The 23,498-nt window shown below is 35.2% G+C and overlaps 1 protein-coding gene across 1 annotated transcript in view; it reads right to left on the bottom strand.

Annotated features, from left to right (window-relative positions):
• The window catches only part of nr6a1a (nuclear receptor subfamily 6, group A, member 1a), a 148,871-nt gene that overhangs the window by 97,447 nt on the left and 27,926 nt on the right, over positions 1-23,498 (bottom strand). The window lies entirely within an intron of this gene.

The following is a 23,498-nucleotide window of genomic DNA, read 5'->3' as shown; positions in this document are numbered from 1 at the left end:
ATTACTATTACTAATACTTAGGGCTACAGACATGAATGATACCTCAAATAAGAGGTATTACTTTTGATTTTTGCCTGCCAGTCGATAAAACCAGAAAAAATACAACATATTCTCATGACAACTAATGAGACTAATAATATGTATGAGATTGGGGGAAAACATAAGATATCACACAACTTGGCTCGTACGAAAAGGTACAACCTATAAAAAAATAGAATTGTGATACATACAGGTGTCAAAATATTGCTAGCCTCCTAATCCTATCCAACACTTTCTTTTAAGAAAGGAAACATCTGTAAAACAAATATAGTTACTCATTACATACTATTTATTTAGACAATACAAATGACTGATGTATGTCAATAACCTGTAATACGCTTCCCTCATCCTGTTCCAAACCCCGATGTTTATTTCTTCTGTGCTACGAGACTATAAAAATATTCCTATTAAAATCATGGTAAAGTTTAGAGTTTGGGTAAGGGGTTACACTTTATGGTTATGTTTAGGTTAGGGGTTAAACTTTGGAAATAATCGTAATAACATTATTCGTTGATTCGTTTCTTTTTCTCTATGGGAGTAAAGTCAACTTGTACAATTATTACGACTTACACCCAGTCTACAAGAGATGAAAGCGGCACGTCCCTTCAAAAGCAATAAAACCCATAATAATCAATGATGCTGTCTACACTGGAAACGTCTGTTGCAGCACATCGTGCCGAGAGTAAACATGTGTCCCGTTCCATTTTGAGGTGCACACGCTAGCGCTACTACTGCCAACAACTCAAATAAACAGTTTAGCACGTGTGTCGACGTGCCCGGTGTAGACAGCCTCAAGCCGTTGTGTCGTGTCAACAGATACACCCAGTATAGAAAAAAAATCCCTTAGTCTTAAAGGAATATTGTGGGTTTAATACAAGTTAAGCTCAATCAACAGCATTTGTGGAATAATGTTGACTACCACTTACAATGGAAGTGAATTTTTGGAGGATTTAAAAGGTAGAAATGTGAAGCCTATAAAAGCACTTACATGAATTCTTCTGTTAAAAATGTTGTATTATTTGAGCTGTAAAGTTCAAATCATTGATTTATCGTTCGATTTAGGGTTTAAGGCATTATGTCATCATGGCAACAAAGTTGTAAAATTGGTTATAACTTCACACAGAAAAGATTAGTAAGCAATTTTATCACAATAAAATCATGTTAACGCATATTGTTTACGTCTTGTGGCTATACTTTTGAAACAGTGAGTATTTTAATGCTTGCGGATTGGCCCCATTCAATTCCATTGTAAGTGCCTCACTGTAACCCAAATTTTTGCTTATTTATTTTTTTGAAAGAAAAGGAGGGACAAGTCTATATATATATATATATATATATATATATATATATATATATATATATATATATATATATATATGTGTGTGTGTGTGTGTGTGTGTGTGTGTGTTTTTTTTTTTTTTGTGGCAATAAATATTATGCCACAAATGCTTTCAATTGAACTTAACTTGTATTGAACCCGGAATATTCCTTTAAATTGAAGGAGGTATCAGAATATCAGACTTGGGGGTGTTTTATTATTATTATTTTTTACTTGGGTCAGTAAGCAACACCCTAGCGTCATGGCAGTGACTTTTGCAAGGGCAAGCACCGCTCACATTTTCTTCAGTAAAAATTTAGTTTATCAGATATTTTTAACACCACAAAAGAGACAGAGATGAACCCTGAAGTGAAAAGAAATTGAGAGAGTCAGTCAAACTGAGAGAAAGAATGCATATTCCAAAGATGGGCAAGTCCAGACAGACACCTTTAGGCCATCTCCTTGTTTTTGTTTGGTCTAGTGCTCTCCCACATACACACACAAAAGGAAAGGTATCTGAACATCATGTCCGTGTCGCTACTATATGACCTGACCCAACGGAGGGGAGTTTGGGGTTTCCTTGCCCTCATTCACCTCTCACAAGGCTCAGTTTCACAGGAAACTCCCCCTTTAAGATGCCCAACACCCACATGTCCGACCCTAAACACACAGTTCAAACAGCTCAAGCACAGGACGACAGGGTGGAAGATCAAAGCTTGGCATCACAACGGGCGGCTTTGCAATCTGTTTCTCTCAGGCCCTCTTTTCAACACTCAGAGTTTGTTGGTAGGTTTTAAAAAAAAGTCAAAACAATCATTAACTCCCTTACTCTGTATTAATTTTACCAGGTTCAGGACTTTAGGTACCTTTAAGTCAATATAGCAGCAGATAATGATGTCTCAAGAAAAGGATGCAGATGTGCATATGCTTTCCTGCACAGGAAACAAAAAGGTCAAACATCTGGATGATATGGAATGCTTTTAAAATGTGTTTGTTCCACAACCGTAATTGGAAATGTAAATACAGGACATTATAAAGAGGGCGGTCAGTTTTGTAGCACAGTGTGGCTTTGAAACATTACAGGGTAAATTACGTGCCACTCATTATTTTTATCCTGATCTACCAAGTTATTCAAAAATAAATAAAAAATGCAATTCATACAGACAATGTCTTGAAAACACCCCTACTACGAGGAACATGTTTTCAATAATGGAATCTTTTTTTTTTTTTTTTTTTTTTGGCAAATTCAAAAATGTCCAGGTGGTGTAACTGTCTGGAGAGTGTTAAGTAAAAAGTCTTTATTATGAGGCTGAACTTATTGTAATTTATTTTTTATTTTTTTTAAATAAAATAATAATATAAATAAATAAAAAATACAAACCATTTAGGCATAATGTTTTATTACAATTTCTTTGACCAAAATATGAGCAGTGATTTTAAAAAAATGTTACTATTATAAGTCACTGTGAAATACGCAACATGAAGGAAGCCATTTTGTCATTTAACAAGAAAAGCATAAAACAGGAAACATCACATCACAGAGAGGACCCATATAGACCTTTGTGACCATTTGTTCAGTATTTTTGTTTTTTTAAATATATCAAATATTTTGATAATTTTACGACATGACAAGGCTAGTTTGGGTTTTCAAAAGTAAATGGTATGACCAAGACAACCTAATGATAATCAAGATTCAATATATGTTATTTGTTAAAAATATTTTAGATTGAAATAATGAAAATAGTGTACACACGTATTCAAAGTGTAAAGAAAATATGTTATTACTTTTTCTAGACGGTTACACCATCTGGCATATGTCATTTCTGTTGAAAATGGTATGAAATATTTTTTGTAAAAATAACCATCACAAATGAAAGGAACAATTTAAATCAGATTTATAAAAGATTTCTACTGACCCTATGACAAAATGGTTTTAACAATACCACAATCTTCATTATCTTACATCTTACATAGCTACAATGGAAAACAAGCCTATGTCAGACAGGAACAAACATCCCAGATAAAAATACAGATTGGTTTTTCCACTATATTTAGAATTAAATACATATTTAGAATAAACGCTACTCCTCTATTTCACAGATGCTCAGAAATGGGATGCTGAGCAAACAAAGCATGGAAAATCCACTTCAAAGGATATGCTATAGAGTCACTAGAATCCAGTTATTTTTTTATTTTTTTTTCTCTCAAGGAACTAAAGTAACTGTAACAGGAAGAGAATTTTATAGTGATTCCTCAGACTCTTTCCAGAGCTGCTGGGAGATTTTCATCCATATAGCTCCAACACACAAACACACATATAGTATATCCCCACCCCCATGTTACATAAAAGGCCTATTTAAGCTTAAAAAAAGACACAGAGACAGAACACTGCCACTACTGACAGCCTTGCTCCATGACCTACTTTCCCAATTATTCAGTCAGAGAGGGGGGGGCGTTTAAGTAGGGGTCATGGTTCATTGCCGGCTGCCTCTGAAACTACAGACAATAATCACTGACGAGTCATTTGACCGATACAGGTGAGTTCCAAATAGTGAGCAGGTTAACAACACAACATGAGGAACTGAATTAAATATGTTTTCTAACATTATGTTCAGGGTGGGATCTGTTGAAAAATCTAGTGAGATGCCTCGCTGAGTCCTGCCTACATAGGAAGCTTTCTTCTATGGCAGCATCCTAACTGAAATGGAGCCTCATAAGAGACCAATTTCAAATGCTCTTTATAGGCAGTAACTCTGTGCATCATTTAAATAGCGCTTCTCACACACAGCACACGGGAGACTCGAGTCGCAACTGATTTCAATACAGGTGACGTGAGAGGAACAACATGATACTGTAATGAGCATAAATATTCATAGCACACACACATTTTGGGTAAAATAGTCATGGTTTTTCAACAGTTTTCTATTCTTTTAAACAAGTTCTTACCTTTAATTTTCAGTATTGAATGGATTATATATTAAAGTATGTATGTAATGAAAACCCCATCTTGAATTTATTTTTTTAATGGAGCTCATCATGGTAGAATCACCATAGAATTTGGCCAAAATGTGGTATCTTAGGAGGCATTATAATTAGGTATTATTAGGACGATATACCGGTTTTAAAGATTAATCTCTGCCGATTGTTGCTTTTTGGAAATATTGGTAAATCGGCAAAAATCTATTCCAGTAGTTTTTTTATTCCTGATTCTTTGATTCCTCATAAATAAACCTCATCTGGTGAAATTATGAGCTATTAAAAGCTTAATTTATTAAATGCTTGCTCTGTCATTTTTAAATTAAAGTCCCTGGTGTATTTCAGGCTTGTTTATAGTTAAAAGTCCCACATTATGCAACAAACCTTAATTTTCTGGTTATTATTGGAATTTTGGTTGCACAATAAACTGCTTTTAGGATCTGATTCATTTTGAACTCTTGTGGCCTCAATGTCTGTGCCCGTCAGAGCAAGTAAAGATTAAGAACTTAATGATCATTCTATCCAGAGTTTATCTGAGCAAACCACTGGGTGGTGATTCTAATTGCCTGTTTTGTATTTCTGGTCTCGAGACAGCAAGTAAAACGAGCAATCCAGAGAATAACAGCCATTTAAGTGTTACTTGGGGAAAAATGAATTTCAGGCTCAACTTGTGCAATTGTTGGCTGTCATAACTAATAATGTGTGATATCAACATAACTTATCTCTGACCATCGTTTCATGTCATCTACACACTTAGGTGAGGCACTGTCTATAAAAAAAAAAAAGGTAAATTATTACAAATGTAATACCTTAAACATTACATTACCCACTAAGAATATACACCAATGCGAGTGAAAACACTGGAGTCCAGTCGAATCGTGGAACACTTCCGCGTTCAGGAAAAAGGTGGATAAATCGATTTAAAAAAAAACAATTAATCGGTTACCGGCCTTTTCCACCACCTTAGTTATCAGTGTCTGCAAAATCCACTATCGGTCGACCGCTAATTAAGTTACCAACTTTTTGGAACAAACTTTGTGTCGGGAGCACACCTATTATGCCTTAAATTGCTGCCTCTGTAGGCAGTATGCTAGGTTTTGGAACAGATGTACTGAATCATTTATATACTGTATAATACTTGAAAAACCAGCGTAATCTCGTGAAAATTATGTGTTTGTAGTGACATTTTTGCAAAACGATTTAACGCGGTTCCATAGATGTATAGCCTATAGATGTAGGTGAAATGCCCACTGTGTGGCACTAAAAGTGAGTTCTCTCACATTAGGTTAAGTATTAATATTCTGGACATACCTTAAACATAGCTGAAAAAGGCAAATATGTCATGAAAAATGCAATAGCTGAAGCAACCACGTCATTTTGTGGTGCTTCTACGACACTTTGGACGCGTCGACTCTTATGTATGTTCTTTGCATTGAAAGTGCAACACTCTATTGTTTGAGCTAACTTAAACAAGCTTGTAAATGTATTTAGTTATGTAATGCAAACTTTAAAATGCATCAAATGTAAATGAAGGATGAAGCATCTGCGCGCACTTCCGCAGTCAATTCAAAGACACTTAATTATTAATCATACAATTCAATCAATATCCTTTAGATTTAAATCTAATCTAATCTACTCAATTAATCTAATAAATGACTTGTATTACACATACAATAGATAACTGATATTGGCTTTATACTAACTGATAACTGTTAGTATAAACTGGCTGACTGAGGTCTCAGCACACTAATCATCATCATTAGTTTTTGAAACCCAGTCAACTTGATTATTAGGGATGCTCCTATCAGGATTTTAACATCTAATACCCATCTCGAATTTTCTTCAGATCTAATCATCCGATGCCGTTCATTTAACTTTTTTATCAGCAGCTCTGTCAGAACTGGTTATTTGTAAGCTTTCTGCTCAATGTCACTGTTAACTGAATTTCCCTGTTGGTAATACTATAGTTGTTGCCTAGTTTTTGCTGTCAAAAATACTGTTGGTAGGTTGAATAATTAAATAAACACAAAATATTCCATTTTACTCTTTACTCTAGGCTAGGGGTCGGCAACATTTTTGACATGGAGTGCCATTTTTTTTTTTATCTCCCTGGTCAATGGCTGTGCCGACGTTGATCTGAAGTTGATCTGATAACTCAATGGTGTAATTAAACAAAGTGAAAGTTTTGGTAAGTTTGTCACCATTTCATTTAACAATGCATTCTATTATAGTATCTAAATATTTTATATAGATTTATTATATGTACGTTCCTTCCTTTTCATTTTGTTGGATGTTGGTAATATTAATTCCACTTTAACTTGTTTCTGCTGGGAGTGTAATAAGGGTGACACGCTCTCTCATGAGTTAAACAAATGACAAGAGAATGGAGGAAGAACGCATGTTTCTGGACTCCACAGGTGCTACTGTTAATGCTGTTTGCTCAGCAATCATTTCAAAAAGATGTTTTATACCTCATCTTGTGTTCCACGCTATTATGATAACTGTTACTCTGAGATGGAATTGTGGAGCACAGAAGCGCTCTGAAAACACTCTAATAATGCTCTAACTTAATACAGACTGGACAGAGCAGCGCAAAAACTTTGAAGCGAGCGGACTAATTTATTGAATTAAATCACAGCCCTTTGCAATTTAATAATCGCACATGGTCATATCGCGATTTCAATTTTATTTTGATTAATTGTGCAGCCCTAGTTCCTTGACACAGTCACCTTTGGCTTGCTCACTGAGGACGTAAAGACAATAATTTTTAGGGTTTGATTTTCAATTATGTTTTTCAATGAAACTGCTTAATTTCTCAGCTCTGTTGGTCCTTACAATGCAAGTAAATGGTGACTATACCTTTGAAGCTCCAAAAATCACATAAAGGCCACCTAAAAGTAATCCATAAGAATTTATAGTTGTTTATATGTTGATCTGTTTCACACCCAAAACTTATCATATCGATTCTGAAGATATGGATTAAACCACTGGAGCCATATAGATTACTTTTATGCTGCCTTTATGTGATTTTTGGAACTTCGAAGGTCTGGTTACCATTCATTGCATGGACCAAAAGAGCTGAAATATTTTTCTAAAAATCTTCGTGTTCTGCAGAAGAGAGAAAGTCATAAACATCTGGGATGGCATGAGGGTGAGTAAATGATGAAAGAATTTTCATTTTTGGGTGAACTATCCCTTTAAGTGAACACAGGGGTGAATTTGAAATTATTTCAGTAGTTGGTTTGACTGTATGTTTTTATTTTCATCCTTTCCCATGGGTGCTATGTGCTAAATTCTAAGAAGAAAATGTCTTAGGTGTACATTTTTTCACTTACTCTAATTTAAATATTTTAATCAAAACATACTTTTCTTGGGAATGTTGTTTTTATTGGTATTCATATATTTTTCTATAAATACATATATACATTTTTATATAAATATCTAAATATTACTTTACATCCTGTCTTTTGTAACATCCCTTTATATCATCCTCTAGGAAGTGACATCAGTTTTGGTGAGAAAACACCACCACAAACATCAGTGAGCATTAGCAACTGTATTAATAATTTGATGTTTAGTAATATTACTTGGTTTGTCTTACTCTAAGACATTCCATTCTGTTTGATAAAATTACAGAAATTGGAAATCACATCCATGTAAAAATGTACACCCTCAAGTAAGCTAACTGTCAAGTCCTCACCGATCAATGGCTGACTTTAGCCGTTTATTTTCATCCTTAAGGTTCCATTCTGTTATCAATCCTGTTAGCCTTATTTTCATGCCTTTGTGTAAATAATCATGTTATTATTAATACAGTTACATTTCCTAAGCTTGAGCAGAGCATATTTCTAAAAATCTGGAATACCTTTTCATACAAATACATGCTTAAATTACAACACAAGCATATATAATTTTTTAAGTCACAGAGTTCAAAAGGTATTACATGACAGCAATCACCCAGCTATTAACATCTGGTATCAATACATTAGACTAAAGCACTAGAGTAGTGAGCAGTACTTAAGATCAAATCATTTAAATGATATCAAGAGTCAGAAATAGATTTTTGCCCCTGAATTTGATTTCAAGGGCATTATTTTACTTTTAAATGAGGGCATTGTTTTCTCAACATAAAAGCTTTGTGATTTTCTTTTTTTTTTTTTTTTGTCAAATCCTTTAATTGATTAATAAATGTAATCAATTTATTAAAATAATTATGAATAATTTGAATACTTAACTAGGCCTACAATAGAATATTAAGAAATCTAAATTGTTACAAAACAAAACAAAATAAAACAGGAACTTTGAATTTTTTTGAAAACATTTTTAATTTTGGTGCAATTATGCCCTAAGCCCAGGTTAATTTCTGACCCTGGTCATAAATATTCATTATTGTTCTCTTTTATGATACCAAGACAAATAGAAAAACATACACTCACTGAGCACTTTATTAGGAACACCTTTACACCTACTTATTCAAGTGATTATCTAATAAGCAAATCGTGTGGCAGTAGTGCAATGCATATACAGGTCAGGAGCTTCAGTTAATGTTCACATCAACCATCAGAATTGGGAAAAATGTGATCAGTGATTTCGACCGTGTCATGATTGTTGGTGCCAGATGGGCTGGTTTGAGTATTTCTGTAACAGCTGATCTCCTGGGATTTTCACACACAACAGTCTCTAGAATTTACTCCACATGGTGCCAAAAACAAAAAACATCCAGTGAGCAGCAGTACTGTGGATGGAAACGTCTTGTTGATAAGAGAGGTCAATGGAGAATGGCCAGACTGATTCGAACTGACAGAAAGGCTACGGTAACTCAGATAACCGCTCTGTACAATTGTAGTGAGCAGAATAGCATCTCGGCATGCACAACACATCAAACCTTAAGGGGGATGGGCTACAACAGCAGAAGACCACATTGGGCACTTTATTAGGATCATAGCGTTCATAATAAAGTGTTCAGTGAGAGTATAAATTGCACACACACACACCAAACACACAGACATTCCCAATGTAAAATGTAGTGCCAAACATGTAAAACAACAGAATACACACAACCACAGAAGAATCACTCAAGTCCCACTACAGTAACAGCAAACTACAATATATTCTTGTTTTTTTCTATTTATACAAAAATGTATTTACCATTATAGACTTTTGATTCAGATTATTATTATTTTTTTTTAACTTGCACATTTCAGTTAGTTCTAAAGAACTTTATGACTGCTGGCTTGAACTGGTACAGCCTTATTAAGCTAAAGGTAATAACTTGGTTTAAAATTTTTGTAAATTAGTCTATCACTTGGGAGAAAGCTGCAGGGAGCGGTTAGGGGGCCCCAAGTTCCTTGTGAGTGTGTGTGTTGATCTGGGGGTGGGGAACATGTCAGGGATCATGACGTTTTTGAGCAGGAGAACACACAAGCAATGAAGGATCTGGGCAGACATAATGATGACAAATGCATATTTACTAGTATCAAGACTAATGCAAATAAACCAGTTAAATCACAAAAATCTAAGAGCTTTTTATTTAATGATAAATGCAAACCAATATAATTGTATTTAAGTAATTATGTCAATTACACCATTTATTAGGTTAATGTTATAAATCTTGATGTAAGGATTCACCAATATAGACATTTTGGCTGATACCAATTGCTGATATCTTTAAGTTTCATGACCAATATTATTAAAGACATTTACAATTACAAAAAAAATTCCTGTGCCAGTTATCTTTTTACAAAAGATAACTGGCACAGGAAAAGAGCATACAGTCTGAATTAGAAATAAAGGTCCAGGAGTGGAATATTTGAAACACTTTATGGTCACAGGCAGTTTACATTCCACAGCTGTCATTTAATCCACTCAATCAACACTCAAAAATGATCTTTCCAAAGACGGACTGTACAGCGTAACACACTAATAATGTAATTAAAGAGATGACTGTTGAAAAAAATGTAGACATTGATTTAATAAATGCATGCATGTCAACTGCACAGTTTGTATAAATGTAAATGAGTATTTAGTGTGTGTTTACTAGAGATGTCCCGATACCATTTTTTTGAGACCGAGTACGAGTACCGAATTTTTTTTTGTATTCGCCGATACCAGCTTTTTTTTGTATGAACTGCATATGAACAGTTTATTTAAATTTGATCAAAATGGTGTTTAAATAAATAATTAAAACTTTAATTAAATGAAAGTATAACAATGCATTTTCAACATGATATTGTATTATTTTTTGTCAAATAAAGTGCTGCAAAACAGAGCCTCACAGATGTGCGATATTGCTTAAATATAATACAATTACTATTTATGTATTTATTAGTAGTAGTAGTAGTAGTAGTAGTATAACAGTGAATATTACATTTCTGTCATACCTTGAATTGAATATTACATTTCTGTCATACATTTAAACTGAGCTTTTATTTTGAAGTCTTTCTGTGTTATGACCAAGACAGTAGTTTCACACTTCGGAAAAGCCGATCACTACGTGACTCAAAGTGATTATTAATTCCCAATAGTCTGCTAAATAAATATGTACTCTGTATGTGCCTCGTGTGAATTTGCGCTCTGTCCGCTGTCACCTGCGTCTGTACCACACTGTCTCCAAACATTCACAAGTGCTCACATTTGCAGCACGCCACTCATTTAAACTATATATTTATCTCATTAAATCACAGCTTTTGCAGTAAAATAATCTTGACATAACGTGATTTGAATTTGTTGGAGCATTTTTACGAGTACGAATACGAGAACATGAGTACAATATCAGACCCGATTCCGATAGCAGTATCGGTATTGGGACATCCCTAGTGTTTACTGCAAGTAAAAAAAAAAAGTGCCGTAAAGATGCATAGTAAATGATGGACTCCGGAATCAGACTTTGTTAAAGACCGTAAGAAAGATTATACGAGTTACGTGCCACAGTTTAATACTTTGGGTTAGAGGTTTGTTGAAATCTCTATCCCAAGGTATGAGCAACGATAACTGCCTTAGCAAGCAGCACTAATAAATTAAGTAATTGGAAATACATCTAAAAATGCAGCCAGCTTAATTTGACCAAATAACTTTGACTATGTCTAACCCAATAATGGCATATCAAATTTTCAATCATCCACTGTATTCATCGTGACGTCGCACGTGGCTCTGCAAGTCTCCTGTTGACTGTGCTGACACCATAATGAGCAGCAGAGCCCGTGAATCTCTGCAGGATGCTGTTTGGTGACAGAGTGGAGTAAAAATGTGCCCTAAGCAGAGGGTTTTCCCTGCACTAATCCCAGCTCTCTGCAGTCATGGCTCAGCCCTCAACATGTGGCTCTCATTCTTGCCCAAGCCGTCACCACTGCTGGTGCCAAAATCTAAAATTGAAGCCATAACTGAGCAGACGGAACAGGCATATTTAGCCCGGCTGGGGGAGACAAGTTCTTCAGTATGACTTTCTCGGACAAAACTGGCCATAGAGAGAGAGAGAGAGCATACAGTAAAACCACAAACAGACCAAAACTCTTTAAAGCTTCAAAGGCCTCAGACCAAAAATACAGGTAGTATAGGAGTATCAAAGGGATGTTATAATAAATGGATAAACCAGTATGTGTTTTTTTTTTCCAGTGGTACACATAAGCAGCCATTTTTGTAGAATCGCTACGCAGCTCATGCTATAAAAAATACATAAAATAAAATGAAAATTATAGTATCCAGGAGCTGTCAAGCTCCAAAAAAGACAGAAAAGGCCCCATAAATGCAACCTTCGGCGGAGGTGAATATTACAACTGAATAAAGACTTAAATTTCTGTTTATTACTCACACAGAGCCTAGATTTGGAATATAGCAAGTCTATAGAAGCAAATATGGATTACTTTTTTAGTGTTTTTTTGTTCTTTTTGCAATTTGACAGCCCCTGGTCACTATGAACTTTTGCTGTATGTCAAGAGCTACGTTCCAAGGACAAAATAACAGCATATAGGTGAGTAAATGATGACAGAACTTTTACTATTGGGTGAACTATTCCTTCAACCTCGTGTGGCCCCGCGTACACATGTATGGCAGTGTATTTTGGCTTCGCTATTTGCAACGCATAAATTAAATTAAACCAACTGATCTCAGTTCAGGAAAAGCTGTGCTGTCATTAAAGGGTTAAACTTTTGAGTCGTGGCAAAACAACATGGCGCTGATCACAGCGGAGTTTGTCTTTGGGAGAAATGGCAACAAAACTACATCTGTAAAGAAACCTAATTAAGTTATATTGAAACCTGTTTGAATCAAAAGACTAGAGTCTCTAGCTTCATTCGAAATGCCATTTTTAAAATTGAGTGATTTATCGTGAAACACCACGCTGCAAACACAATGTACACTATAGTGTACATTAGTGCTATTTTCCCCTAATTAATCCTATATTTACTAAGTGTTTTCACATTGAGGGGGAGAAAAATGCTTTCAGAGGCAGAGTTAGGATGAAAATAAGGTGCATTTCAAACTGTTCTGAGACCAGTGCAGACAGACAGCACACTGGAGGTTAAGTCATTGACTAAATAGGGAGCAAGGGAGCATCCTATAACTTTCCTTTGAAGTGAAGTGCATTCAATCCAAACTTCCTATTTAAAGTTTAGTTTCAGGCTGCAGATGATGTTTGAACCACTCAACATGTTTGGCAGACATGGGACAATGGTCATCAGCACATAGATTCAGAATTTATAATGAATAATTTTATTTACATAACTGGCAGTGATTGGACGATGCTGGCCATTAATTAATTATGCTAATTTCTGATTGGTAGATGCTTGGCTATCAGTTTGACAGTGCAAATAGAGAACATTGAGATTTTGTTGCCAAAGTAGAAAAAACATTGTAACATAAGTCAAACAAGTCAAATAATTTGTATTGTAATAGTTTTTTATTTGTGCTTTTCTCAATGAACAGTTGTGGCAATGAGCTTTACAGAAAATCAACTTTAATGTCTGTAACATCTCAAAGCATGAATAACTAACACTCCTGGAAATATTAAAAACAATTTAAAAAAATAAATAAAAATAAATAATATATATATATATATATATATATATATATATATATATATATATATATATATATATAATTTATTTATTTATTTATTTCTATATACTTACTATTATTTAAAATTTCACAACTTATTCCAGCTGTCCACATGTGTGGTCATCAATTTTTATGAATTGTTAGGTCTCAGGAACTTAAAGGGGTCATGACATGAGGAATCAAATTTTCCTTGATCTTTTGACATACAAGGTCATTGTACTATAAAAACATACTATAAGTTTCAGAACTCAAAACCTCCTCCTCACTGCAAAAAGAGCATTTGCTGAAACCAAGCTGCCAAAACATTGTTCTATACTTCCTCCACTTTGTATTGTCAATGATGTCAATGAGCATTTGACCTCCTCCCTAACAACACATCAATGCCTAATTTACCTAATCACTTCTGTAGCCCGCCCAGTAGTGATGAGAAGTGAAATGGCAAGTAGAAAGCAGGTCAGTCAATAGCAGAGAGCCAATCATAAATCTTAAAGGAGAAGCAGCACCAAAACTAAGCATTTCTGAGTGTACGAATGAGGGTGGAAAATATTCATGTTTTATAAATATATGACTGTTTGTTTGTGCAATTTTTTTTTATTAATAAGAGAATCTTCGATAGCATTAAAATAGGCATATCATGACCCCATAAATCACAAAAATGATTGTTTTAGTTTGAAAATTTGGGATTACTTTTTTCCTAGGAAAAACCCCTATCAAAGCCCTTAAACATTTGGGGGAATATGAGTCCTGACCCCTCCCCTGCCTCCACTCTTGACTAAATTTTAATTTTAACTAAATAATAAATGAACTCATCTGTATTCCCCACTCCCCCCGGGTGTATTAGTATATGTAAAGGGAAGCAGAACTGGATGTAAAATGGTTTAGTTGAGCGGTGCTTTAATTAAGGAATTTGACTGGTGGGAACTCGGGAAAGGCTAAATTGGAGAAAGTTCTTTAGGGGAAAATCAATTGTTTGTACTGAATTGATGAAATTTTAGATGAGAGTCTATGAAGAGATGTCAAACAACCTTCTTTGCTTTTAAACTGCTACTTTAGTTTTTTTTTTTTTTCCTCTCTCTCTTATAAACAAAAAATTTAGTTGCAAACCATTGTTGTAGGATTTGTCCATTGTATTTTTGACTAGCTTCACCTTTTTTACTTTAAGAAACAAGCCACAACCAGAAATATTAAATCCATTATTCCAGTTTGAATTAAAGGAGCAATATAACATTTTACAATACATGAAATACTATATTACAAATGTTTTTGTTATAAAAGTGCCCAAGATTTCATTTCAGCCTGTGTATATTTTTGATCTGAAACAAAGGCCGTGGAGAGATTACATACTTTACTGCCAGGCTTACTTCACTCAGGCTGCACATGTGGTCATTACTGCCCCAGACAGCCCAGATGTTTTTTTTTATGTGTGCATGGAGAGAACACGCTAAGCCTAGTATAGCAGCTCCACATGCCTTTGTTCCCACCAAAGCAGAACTCTATTTCTAAACTACGCTACCCCTAATGCAGTGCAGAGTTGATGGCCTTAAAATACACTGATGTCTATAAAATTGGCAAGAGGCATCGTCCTCTTGATTCATTTGGATTAATTTTGAACAAGATGCTACTTAATATCTGGACTTCCACGCAAGGAACTATAAACAAAGGGATTTATAGGACAGGAGCAACAAGATTAAGCATTCCAAACAAGTGACACATTAGAAAATGAAACAAAAACCATCCAAAGTTGGGCTTTAAGAGATCAAATAATACACATTTGTTTTCCTATTTTCTTTGTGGTACACTTTCATGTCAGTCAGGGTTTATGTTCCACACCAAAAACAGTTATAATTTAGATTTTATGACCATTTTCTACCCTCTCTCTGACCCTCAGAATTAAAAGGTTTTTTTTTTTTTTTTTTTTTTTTTGTGCTGTGGCTTTAAGACTTCTATGTAAACACCCTCTGAAATGAGAAACAGAACTTTTGCAAGTTTGCACCGCCCCACTCCTTCATTTACAGCCTCTTTACAAAGCCTGCATTACATTGCGACAGGCTTGCAAAACAATTCAAGTTGAAATGTGCAGCACAAACTGTGAAGTTCTTTTCTACTGAAAGGGTGCTTCTGAAAGATTTGCAGAGCAGCAGGTGCTACACACAGCCAGGAACTGCAACATGTTCCACATTTTACTCTTATTGTTAGTTTGTCTGGGCCGGTTGCACCAGCTATACGCAAGTTACATCTTGGCCTAGTTGTGGCGTAAATGGGCACTATGTCACAATTTAGGCACTACTAAATATTTGAGCGTTGCACCATTAAACTTAGGTAGAACATAACCCTACATATAAACTAAACGGAACTATTTACGGAAGCCTCCGAACAAGACTAACGGTTGGAATAAAAAAGCAAGACATATTTTATGACATCAATGAGCTCATGTTTTGCATGACAGGCTTTAGTCCTTTCGAAATACAGTATGATGTTGACATTTACACTCATTTACATTTACGAGAGAAAACAGTGTCTTTTTCAGGATGCATCGCCTGGTGTCAAGTTTCAACACATTCAAAATATATATAGGATATTAAAATGAATAAATGTCTATTTTTTCCAGCTTGTTGTATTAGTATTTATTTATCAGCCCTTATTTATTTTAGATATATTGTTATTTACACAGGGCAAATATACCATTTATCAAATCTACTTTTATTACGTATCATATATTAATGGGGATATAATTTATTACAGCTGACAGTTACGTGAGCAAACAAGGTTTAAACATCAGCCGTAACAAGATAAAACTGAAATTCACGGCTTTTTAACAGTTCTGTATACAAATTTGAAAGCTGATTATTGGATCAATTCAGGTAAACGTCACTTTGTGCGACTACACATTACTTTACGGAGAGCTTACGACCTACTAGCAAAGGTTTGCCTTAAGAACAGGTGGTGCAACCAAATTAAGCACTGACTTAGTTACAAACTAACTAGTTACTAATCCCTTAGTTTGAACTTTACATCCCAATTTACGTGAGATCTTACGCACAGCTGGTGCAACCCTACCCTGGTGTTTCAGAATAATAGTGATCTCAAAAGTACCGGTACTTCAGTACAAAGTCGATACTAAAAGGATGTAATGGTACCAGTGTTTCTGCAGTACCGGTAGTACAGAGCTCAGACTCAATTCGGTCCCAGCGTGCTGTCTGACTGACTGACAGACGGCTGCTTACAAATGCTCACACGCTCATTTGAGCAACTGTTCTGATAATCCTTTTACACAGAAATTAACAATTAATCAAATTAAAATTGTTATATATCCTAGTGTGATTATTAAACTGAAAATGGATGTGATTTAATTAAATAAATATAAAGTCTGCATGTGATGCTCGCTGCAAAGTGTGAATGTGTGAAGCTGCTCATATGCCGAAAACACAGACTGGTCAAAACACCACATTTTATGAGCATCTTGCACTGTTCATGTTGTATTAGATTACAGAAGAGAGCACTTCTTTTTGGTGATTTGCGCAGAGCCTGCAGACTACCTATTTATACAATAAAATCACAGCATTTTGCGCTTCAATAATCACACTGGGTCATATAACCAACGTCTTATCCAGAAGTGTAAAACTACTGACTTCATGTCAAAATAAATGTTCCATTCAAAACAAAAGCTTGACGCATGAAATTTAAGCAACTGCAGCAGAAATATATGACAAGTGTTTAGTAAAATGTATTTTATTATTATTATTATTATTATGAACAACCTTTATCTTACAAGCAAGAGTACTGTTGTACTGAATAGAAGTTTTCATCAATCTTTTCATTTATAATGTGATGCTCTGTTGTGCAGGACTTTATTTGACATAAAACAAGCCCAATGTTGTGTTTTAGATTATGTTGTGAGGGTCTTTATTAAAGCACATAATTTAAAAAAAAATCTAATAATGATTGTTTTGTTAAAAACTGTTCTATTTTCATTTGAAGTTTGGATTAATTTGATAACACACATTTTGATGATGAAATTTAATTAAACTTTAAAACATGGAATTCAGAAAAAAAGGAAACTTGGAATTGGGGGAAAATTAAATAGAATTTAGAAAAAAAGGTTTATTTCATAGGGTCCTACTTAAAATAACTGAAGCAATCTTTACTTAATTAAGAAACACTCGAAGGAAACATGCTATTGTTTTTAGTTATTATTTACATTGAAATATAAAAAATTAATAGGCTAAAGGAGTGTTTAATAGCATATTACCTATTCACGAGAATTGTGAAATTTTACTGGTATCGGTACCGACTACTGAAATTTGGTATTGTGACAACACTAATAGTATGAATCCTATTTTGTCCTTATTATCCAACGGTGACTGCAGCGAACCAAATTTATGAACACACCACTGGTTAATGCAAAGCAATGTTTTGATAGCACCACAGAGCCACAGTTTTCACCAATACAATATTTCTTCTATACAATTTAAATAATCCAGTTGTCGATTTGCCAAAATATTCCAGTTGTGAAATTTAATGATTCTCAATACCAATTTCAATATCACAAAAAGTATTATTGCTATTAAACACTAATAAATGTATTTTAAAAAAAGTCACATATTAGTACATATTAACATTAAATTAAATCTATAGCATGTTGCCTTCAAATATTTCTCCATACATAGCTTAATTTGATTTTTAATTACTCAGGTAAATAGTTGAAAATAGTCATAATAATAAATAACTAATTATAAAATAAGAACATTAATAGAAAAATACAAAAAAAAAAAAAAAAGACAAATTAACAGCAGTATTTTTTTTTATTTATTTATTTTTTTTAATACTACTGTTATTTGATTAATGTTTAAGGTAAATAGGCTTAATTTGCACTGCAAGGTCTACACAGATCAGATATATTAACATATACCAGATTTGTGTTGCACCTGTTTGCACTTGCATAATACATGACCGTGTTTACATTAAAAACACACAGGATGGGCATTATGAACGTGTAGTGCATTTTACCATTCATGATGACTGCCACATTACCGCATTTACCAAGATTGTTCACACCTTGCTGTATAAGCGGTAATGCGTCCTTTCACGAATTCATCAGTGCTGCATATTTCCATGTTTCCAAGATTTCTCACAGCTTTGGCTGCATGCTGAAAAAATAATTAATAAATAAAAAGACATTCGTATGGACTCATTCAGTCATTTAGCTTTGATTTAAGAAATCTCTGTTTTCCCGACACACTGATTTTTGATTCTGCCAGCGAAGATTTTGTTCCTGTCTGCACGGGAGCAACATCTGAAGAATCTGGCAGCACACACACGCAGCTGAGGGAACATTGGTGTTCACACTTTCAAAAAAATCCACCAACAAATGGCTTACTTATAGTTGTTTCTGCATATTAAGTAAGCTGGGATAGGGTAAAGTATTTTAACATAAAAAAAAAACTACATAAGAAAAGAAAATCAAGATAGCCAGTACTTTGGTTCACTGATTTGTTATAAACAACCTCACAGAACGCAATTCATGCTTCTTAGCAGAGGCGCTAAATTATGTTTCTGCCCGTGGGTGCCCTAACGTCCAACCCCCCCATGCCCCCTTTCTAGGTGGTTCAGAAACCTTAAAATGAGCAGTCAGATCAGATTTTAATGTTTTTTTTTATTTTTTTTTTTTATCATTCGTTGTGTGCGACATGGTTGTTTCGTCAGGAGTTGCGACGAGAAGACATATACTGTGTTACAAACGGCATAAATGATGCCTTCACAGTGCACTTCAAAGGGAAAACTATAATGATGGCAACACAGAATCTATACAAGAGAATTTTCAATAAAAAAATTACTTAAAAAGTGAATTTTTTATTACATCTTTCAGCCCTCTGACAGTTGAAGGTAAAGTCTAGGAGGGGCATAGAGATTATCACTTTTGAATGGAACACACCCATGATGTCAAGTATGTTACAGGGTAAACAAAGCAGTAAAAATTTTTTTTAAATAATACAGATATTGGCTTTACTCACCCAAAGAGATGTGCTAAGGTGCGGTGACACACACTGGCTGCGAGCCACCACAGCACGATAAGGCTGAATGTTTCACACAATACGGGACACTTGAGCATTTCGAGTGCTTCAATTAAAGATGGGAGTTCTCTTCAAGAGTCTCGTTGTCAGACCTTTTTTCGCTTCAATACAGGACGTTAGGCGTCCTGTATGGGATAAAATACAGGGTAAAAAGCTATGCACGGTGCGTGCACAAACACTTCTACACACGCAACAAATGCCCATTAACTATAAAAAACGAATTATCCTAAGTAATAGGAAGGAATATAAGCTTGTGCATGCTCAGCCTGCTCAATTACAAAGTTTTTTTCTCCATGCGGCAGTGTGCTTGATGAATTCATTATTAAGGAGTTAGAGGTTTACATTAAATTAACATGCTTGCAGTTCTTGTGCCATGCAGTATGGGGAAGGAAGCATATCTGAGTAAAGATCTAATGCTCTTCTAAGCGAAGCCAAAGCAGGATAAGGCCTCCACTGAGAAAGCCGTCCGGCAGAAATGGGCCAAGCAATCTCCTCACATCAGCCTCAGTCGGATGTGACAATCAGAGGATCCTAACGAGCTGATTTTATGGTTCAGTTGCCCCACCTCTCGACTCTGCTCATCAACACTCATGCTCTGTTTATGCTGGGGGCATTGGGGTGCCATCTTGGGCACAACTCACATTTATTTCATCTGACTGCTCACCGCACCACACACTCATGCATATGGACATACAATTGGACATGAGGACATGGCAAGAAAGAATCAATCTAGACAGATGCATGCTTTTCTGAAGCACTATGGCTACGTTCACACAGTATTTACTAATATGTGTAAATCTCAAATTGTCCCGTTCATACAACAGCTTACAGGAGTAGCTTGAAAACGCTCTGTATGAACAAATAACCAAGTCAATCCCCTTTTCTATTCTCAGTAGAGTGCAACAGTCTGGTTTCGAAAGTAAAAATCCCATAATTTTTTTTCTAATAGGGAATTGATTGTAAACAATAACTCTAAAGACAGACCTAGCGTGAGCTCTGAGGTTGTTAATCGATGGTATATGCTTCTGTTAAGCCATCAGACAAAACTCCTGTTGAAGAACTACACTACCCATGATCCTGAGAGAAACTACACTTTCAAGCTACTTATATTTGTATGCATCTCGTTATTTTGCGATATACTTTAAATATACTGATTCTATACTTGCCATTAACAACTTCAAATGTAAAGTTTTATATTTTTCCATCACCATTATAGTTGATTATCTCATTTGCAAGGCTTAATGGCATTGTAGTTCATTCCCTCATTAAAGCTGTTTTTTACCCAAAAAGGAAAATTCTCTCATCATTTGCTCACTCTCATGCCATCCCAGATGTGTATGACTTTCTTTCTTCTGCTGAACACAAATTAAGATTTTTTTGAAGAATATTTCAGCTCTGTAGGTCCATACAATGCAAGTGAATGGTGGCCAGAACTTTGAAGCTCCAAAAACCATATAAACGCAGCATAAAAGTAATCCATATGACTCCAGTGGTTTAATCCATATCTTCAGAAGTGATATGATAGGTGTGGGTGAGAAACAAATCAATATTGTATTAATTTTTTACCATAAATTATCCTCCCTACCCAGTATTGATTTGTTTCTCACCCACACCTATCATATCGCTTCTGAAGATATGGATTTAACCACTGGAGTCATATGGATTACTTTTATGCTGCGTTTATATGGTTTATATTCTGGCCACCATTCACCTGCATTGTATGGACCTACAGAGCTGAAATATTCTTCAAACAATCTTAATTTTTGTTCAGCAGAAGAAAGAAAGTCATACACATCTAGGATGGCATGAGAGTGAGCAAATGATGAGAGAATTTTCCTTTTTGGGGTAAAAAAAAAAACAGTAGTAGTTGGCAATATGCACGAAGAATGCGAATCGGCAAAAACAAAACAAGAAGAATCTGAAAGTGAAAGTGGAAATTTATTGCAAAAAAGGACTTAAATATTGATCTGTTTTTCACCTACACTTATATAGCTTCAGAAGACACGGATTAATCACCGGAGCCTTATGGATTACTTTTATGCTGCCTTTATGTGCATTTTGGACCTTCAAAGTTCTGGCCACCATTTACTTTCTTTGTATGGACCTACAGAGCTGAAATATTCTTCTAAAAAATCCTTGTGTTCTGCAGAAGAAAGTCATACACATCTGGGATGGCATGCGGGTGAGTAAATGATGAGAGAATTTTCATTTTTGGGTGAACTATCCCTTTAAGTACACAGTCTTGTACCTTTTGTCTATTTATCAGATATTCAAATACTTCTTTGCTTCTAATCAAAGATTGTAATGTTGTGATTCACCTTGGGGCTGGTTGGTTTGGTTCATGGCTTAGAACTGTATTATGAAGACTTTAAAGAAATCCCTAAGGAACAATGAACGGGAAAAATACCTCCGGAACCAAGACTGCTGAAAAAGTGGGCGGGCACTGTTGAGCTCTATAGCCATTAATAACAGCTGTAACCATAGTAACAGTGACAAAAGTAAATATAAAAAAGGAAGTCACTTAAGTGAGTACAGTTGTCGCTCTTTATAACTGAACTGTGTGTGAACGGAACCGTATTTAGCACTCTAAAACAGGACTGACGACCGTATTCTGCTGCTGTGCGAACGTAGACTATGAGGAGTCCACGCTATGAGGAAAAGGAGTAACATGGCTGTGGGCGAGATGTTATCAAATAAGAATGAAAGCGTTTGGCACAGATCCCAATGTGGCTCTGTCGTCATTGCTAAGCAGGATGAATGGAAGTGAATAAACCGTGATGGCACTCTGCATCACCTCGGAGATACAATTCTCTCTGTTACTGCAGCCTTATCTCAACAGTAACAGGAAACAAAAGTACACAATAAAACCTGACTGAGACAGGTAGAAACAAAGCAGAAAGAGCAAGGCACTTGCTTTCAAGTAATTATGGATATAGTCCATATTTTTCATTTTCTACAATAATACACTAGTACATGGATGTTTGTAGTACCGGTGTCTGATTGTTCAATAACATTCTGCATTCAAATAGTTTTCTATAATGACCACTAAAATGTACATTTGAGTTGCTGTATATTTGATACTTGCTTTGAAACAGTTATAATAATAATAATAATTATTATTATATTTATTTATCACACATTATACATTTGCACATATAGAGTGAAATTCTTTTTTTCACATATCCCAGCTAAGCTGGGGTCAGAGTGCAGGGTCAGCCATGATACAGCACCCCTGGAGCAGATAGGGTCAAGGGCCTTGCTCAAGGGCCCAACAGTGGCATCTTGGCGGTGCTGGGGCTTGAACCCCCGACCTTCTGATCAGTAACCCAGAGCCTTAACTGCTGAGCCATTTTAATATATAAAAATAATACACATATTATTGCACAGCTGTTAAGCTGTAATACTTCAGTCTGATTGCATTCTGCGGTCAAACATTTTTGTATAATGCTAAACTGTACACTAAACTACTGTTCCTGACAACCTGTTTTCTACACTGTACTAGTTCCTCTGATTCACATCACCCCGACTGGGTTTATTTTGCTATAATTACCAGATCACTGTACATTATCCATACATACACTCAATGAGCACTTTATTATGAAAACCTGTACACCTAATTATTCATGCGATTATCTAATAAGCCAATCGTGTGGCAGCAGTGCAATGCATAAAATCCTGCAGATACGGGTCAGGAGCTTCAGTTAATGTTTTCACATCAACCATCAGAATGGGGAAAAATGTGATATCAGTGATTTCGACCGTGGCATGACTGTTGGTGCCAGATGGGCTGGTTTGAGTATTTCTGTAACTGCTGATCTCCTGGGATTTTCACACACAACAGTCTCTAGAGGTTACTCCGAATGGTGCCAAAAACAAAAAACATCCAGTGAGCAGCAGTAGGCGATTCACTACGCGACCACGAGGACTTAAAAAGCGCACTGGGAATTGGGCATTCCAAATTGGGTGAAAAAGAGGAAAAATAAAAAAAAAAACTAAAAAAACAATTGTTATAGCGTGGCTAGTTTTGTCATTAAAAAGACTAA

Source organism: Myxocyprinus asiaticus, chromosome 24 (assembly GCF_019703515.2).
Source record: "Myxocyprinus asiaticus isolate MX2 ecotype Aquarium Trade chromosome 24, UBuf_Myxa_2, whole genome shotgun sequence".
NCBI lineage: Eukaryota > Metazoa > Chordata > Actinopteri > Cypriniformes > Catostomidae > Myxocyprinus > Myxocyprinus asiaticus.
The sequence above is the reverse complement of the archived record's forward strand: the minus strand, read 5'-3'. Positions and strand labels throughout refer to the sequence as shown.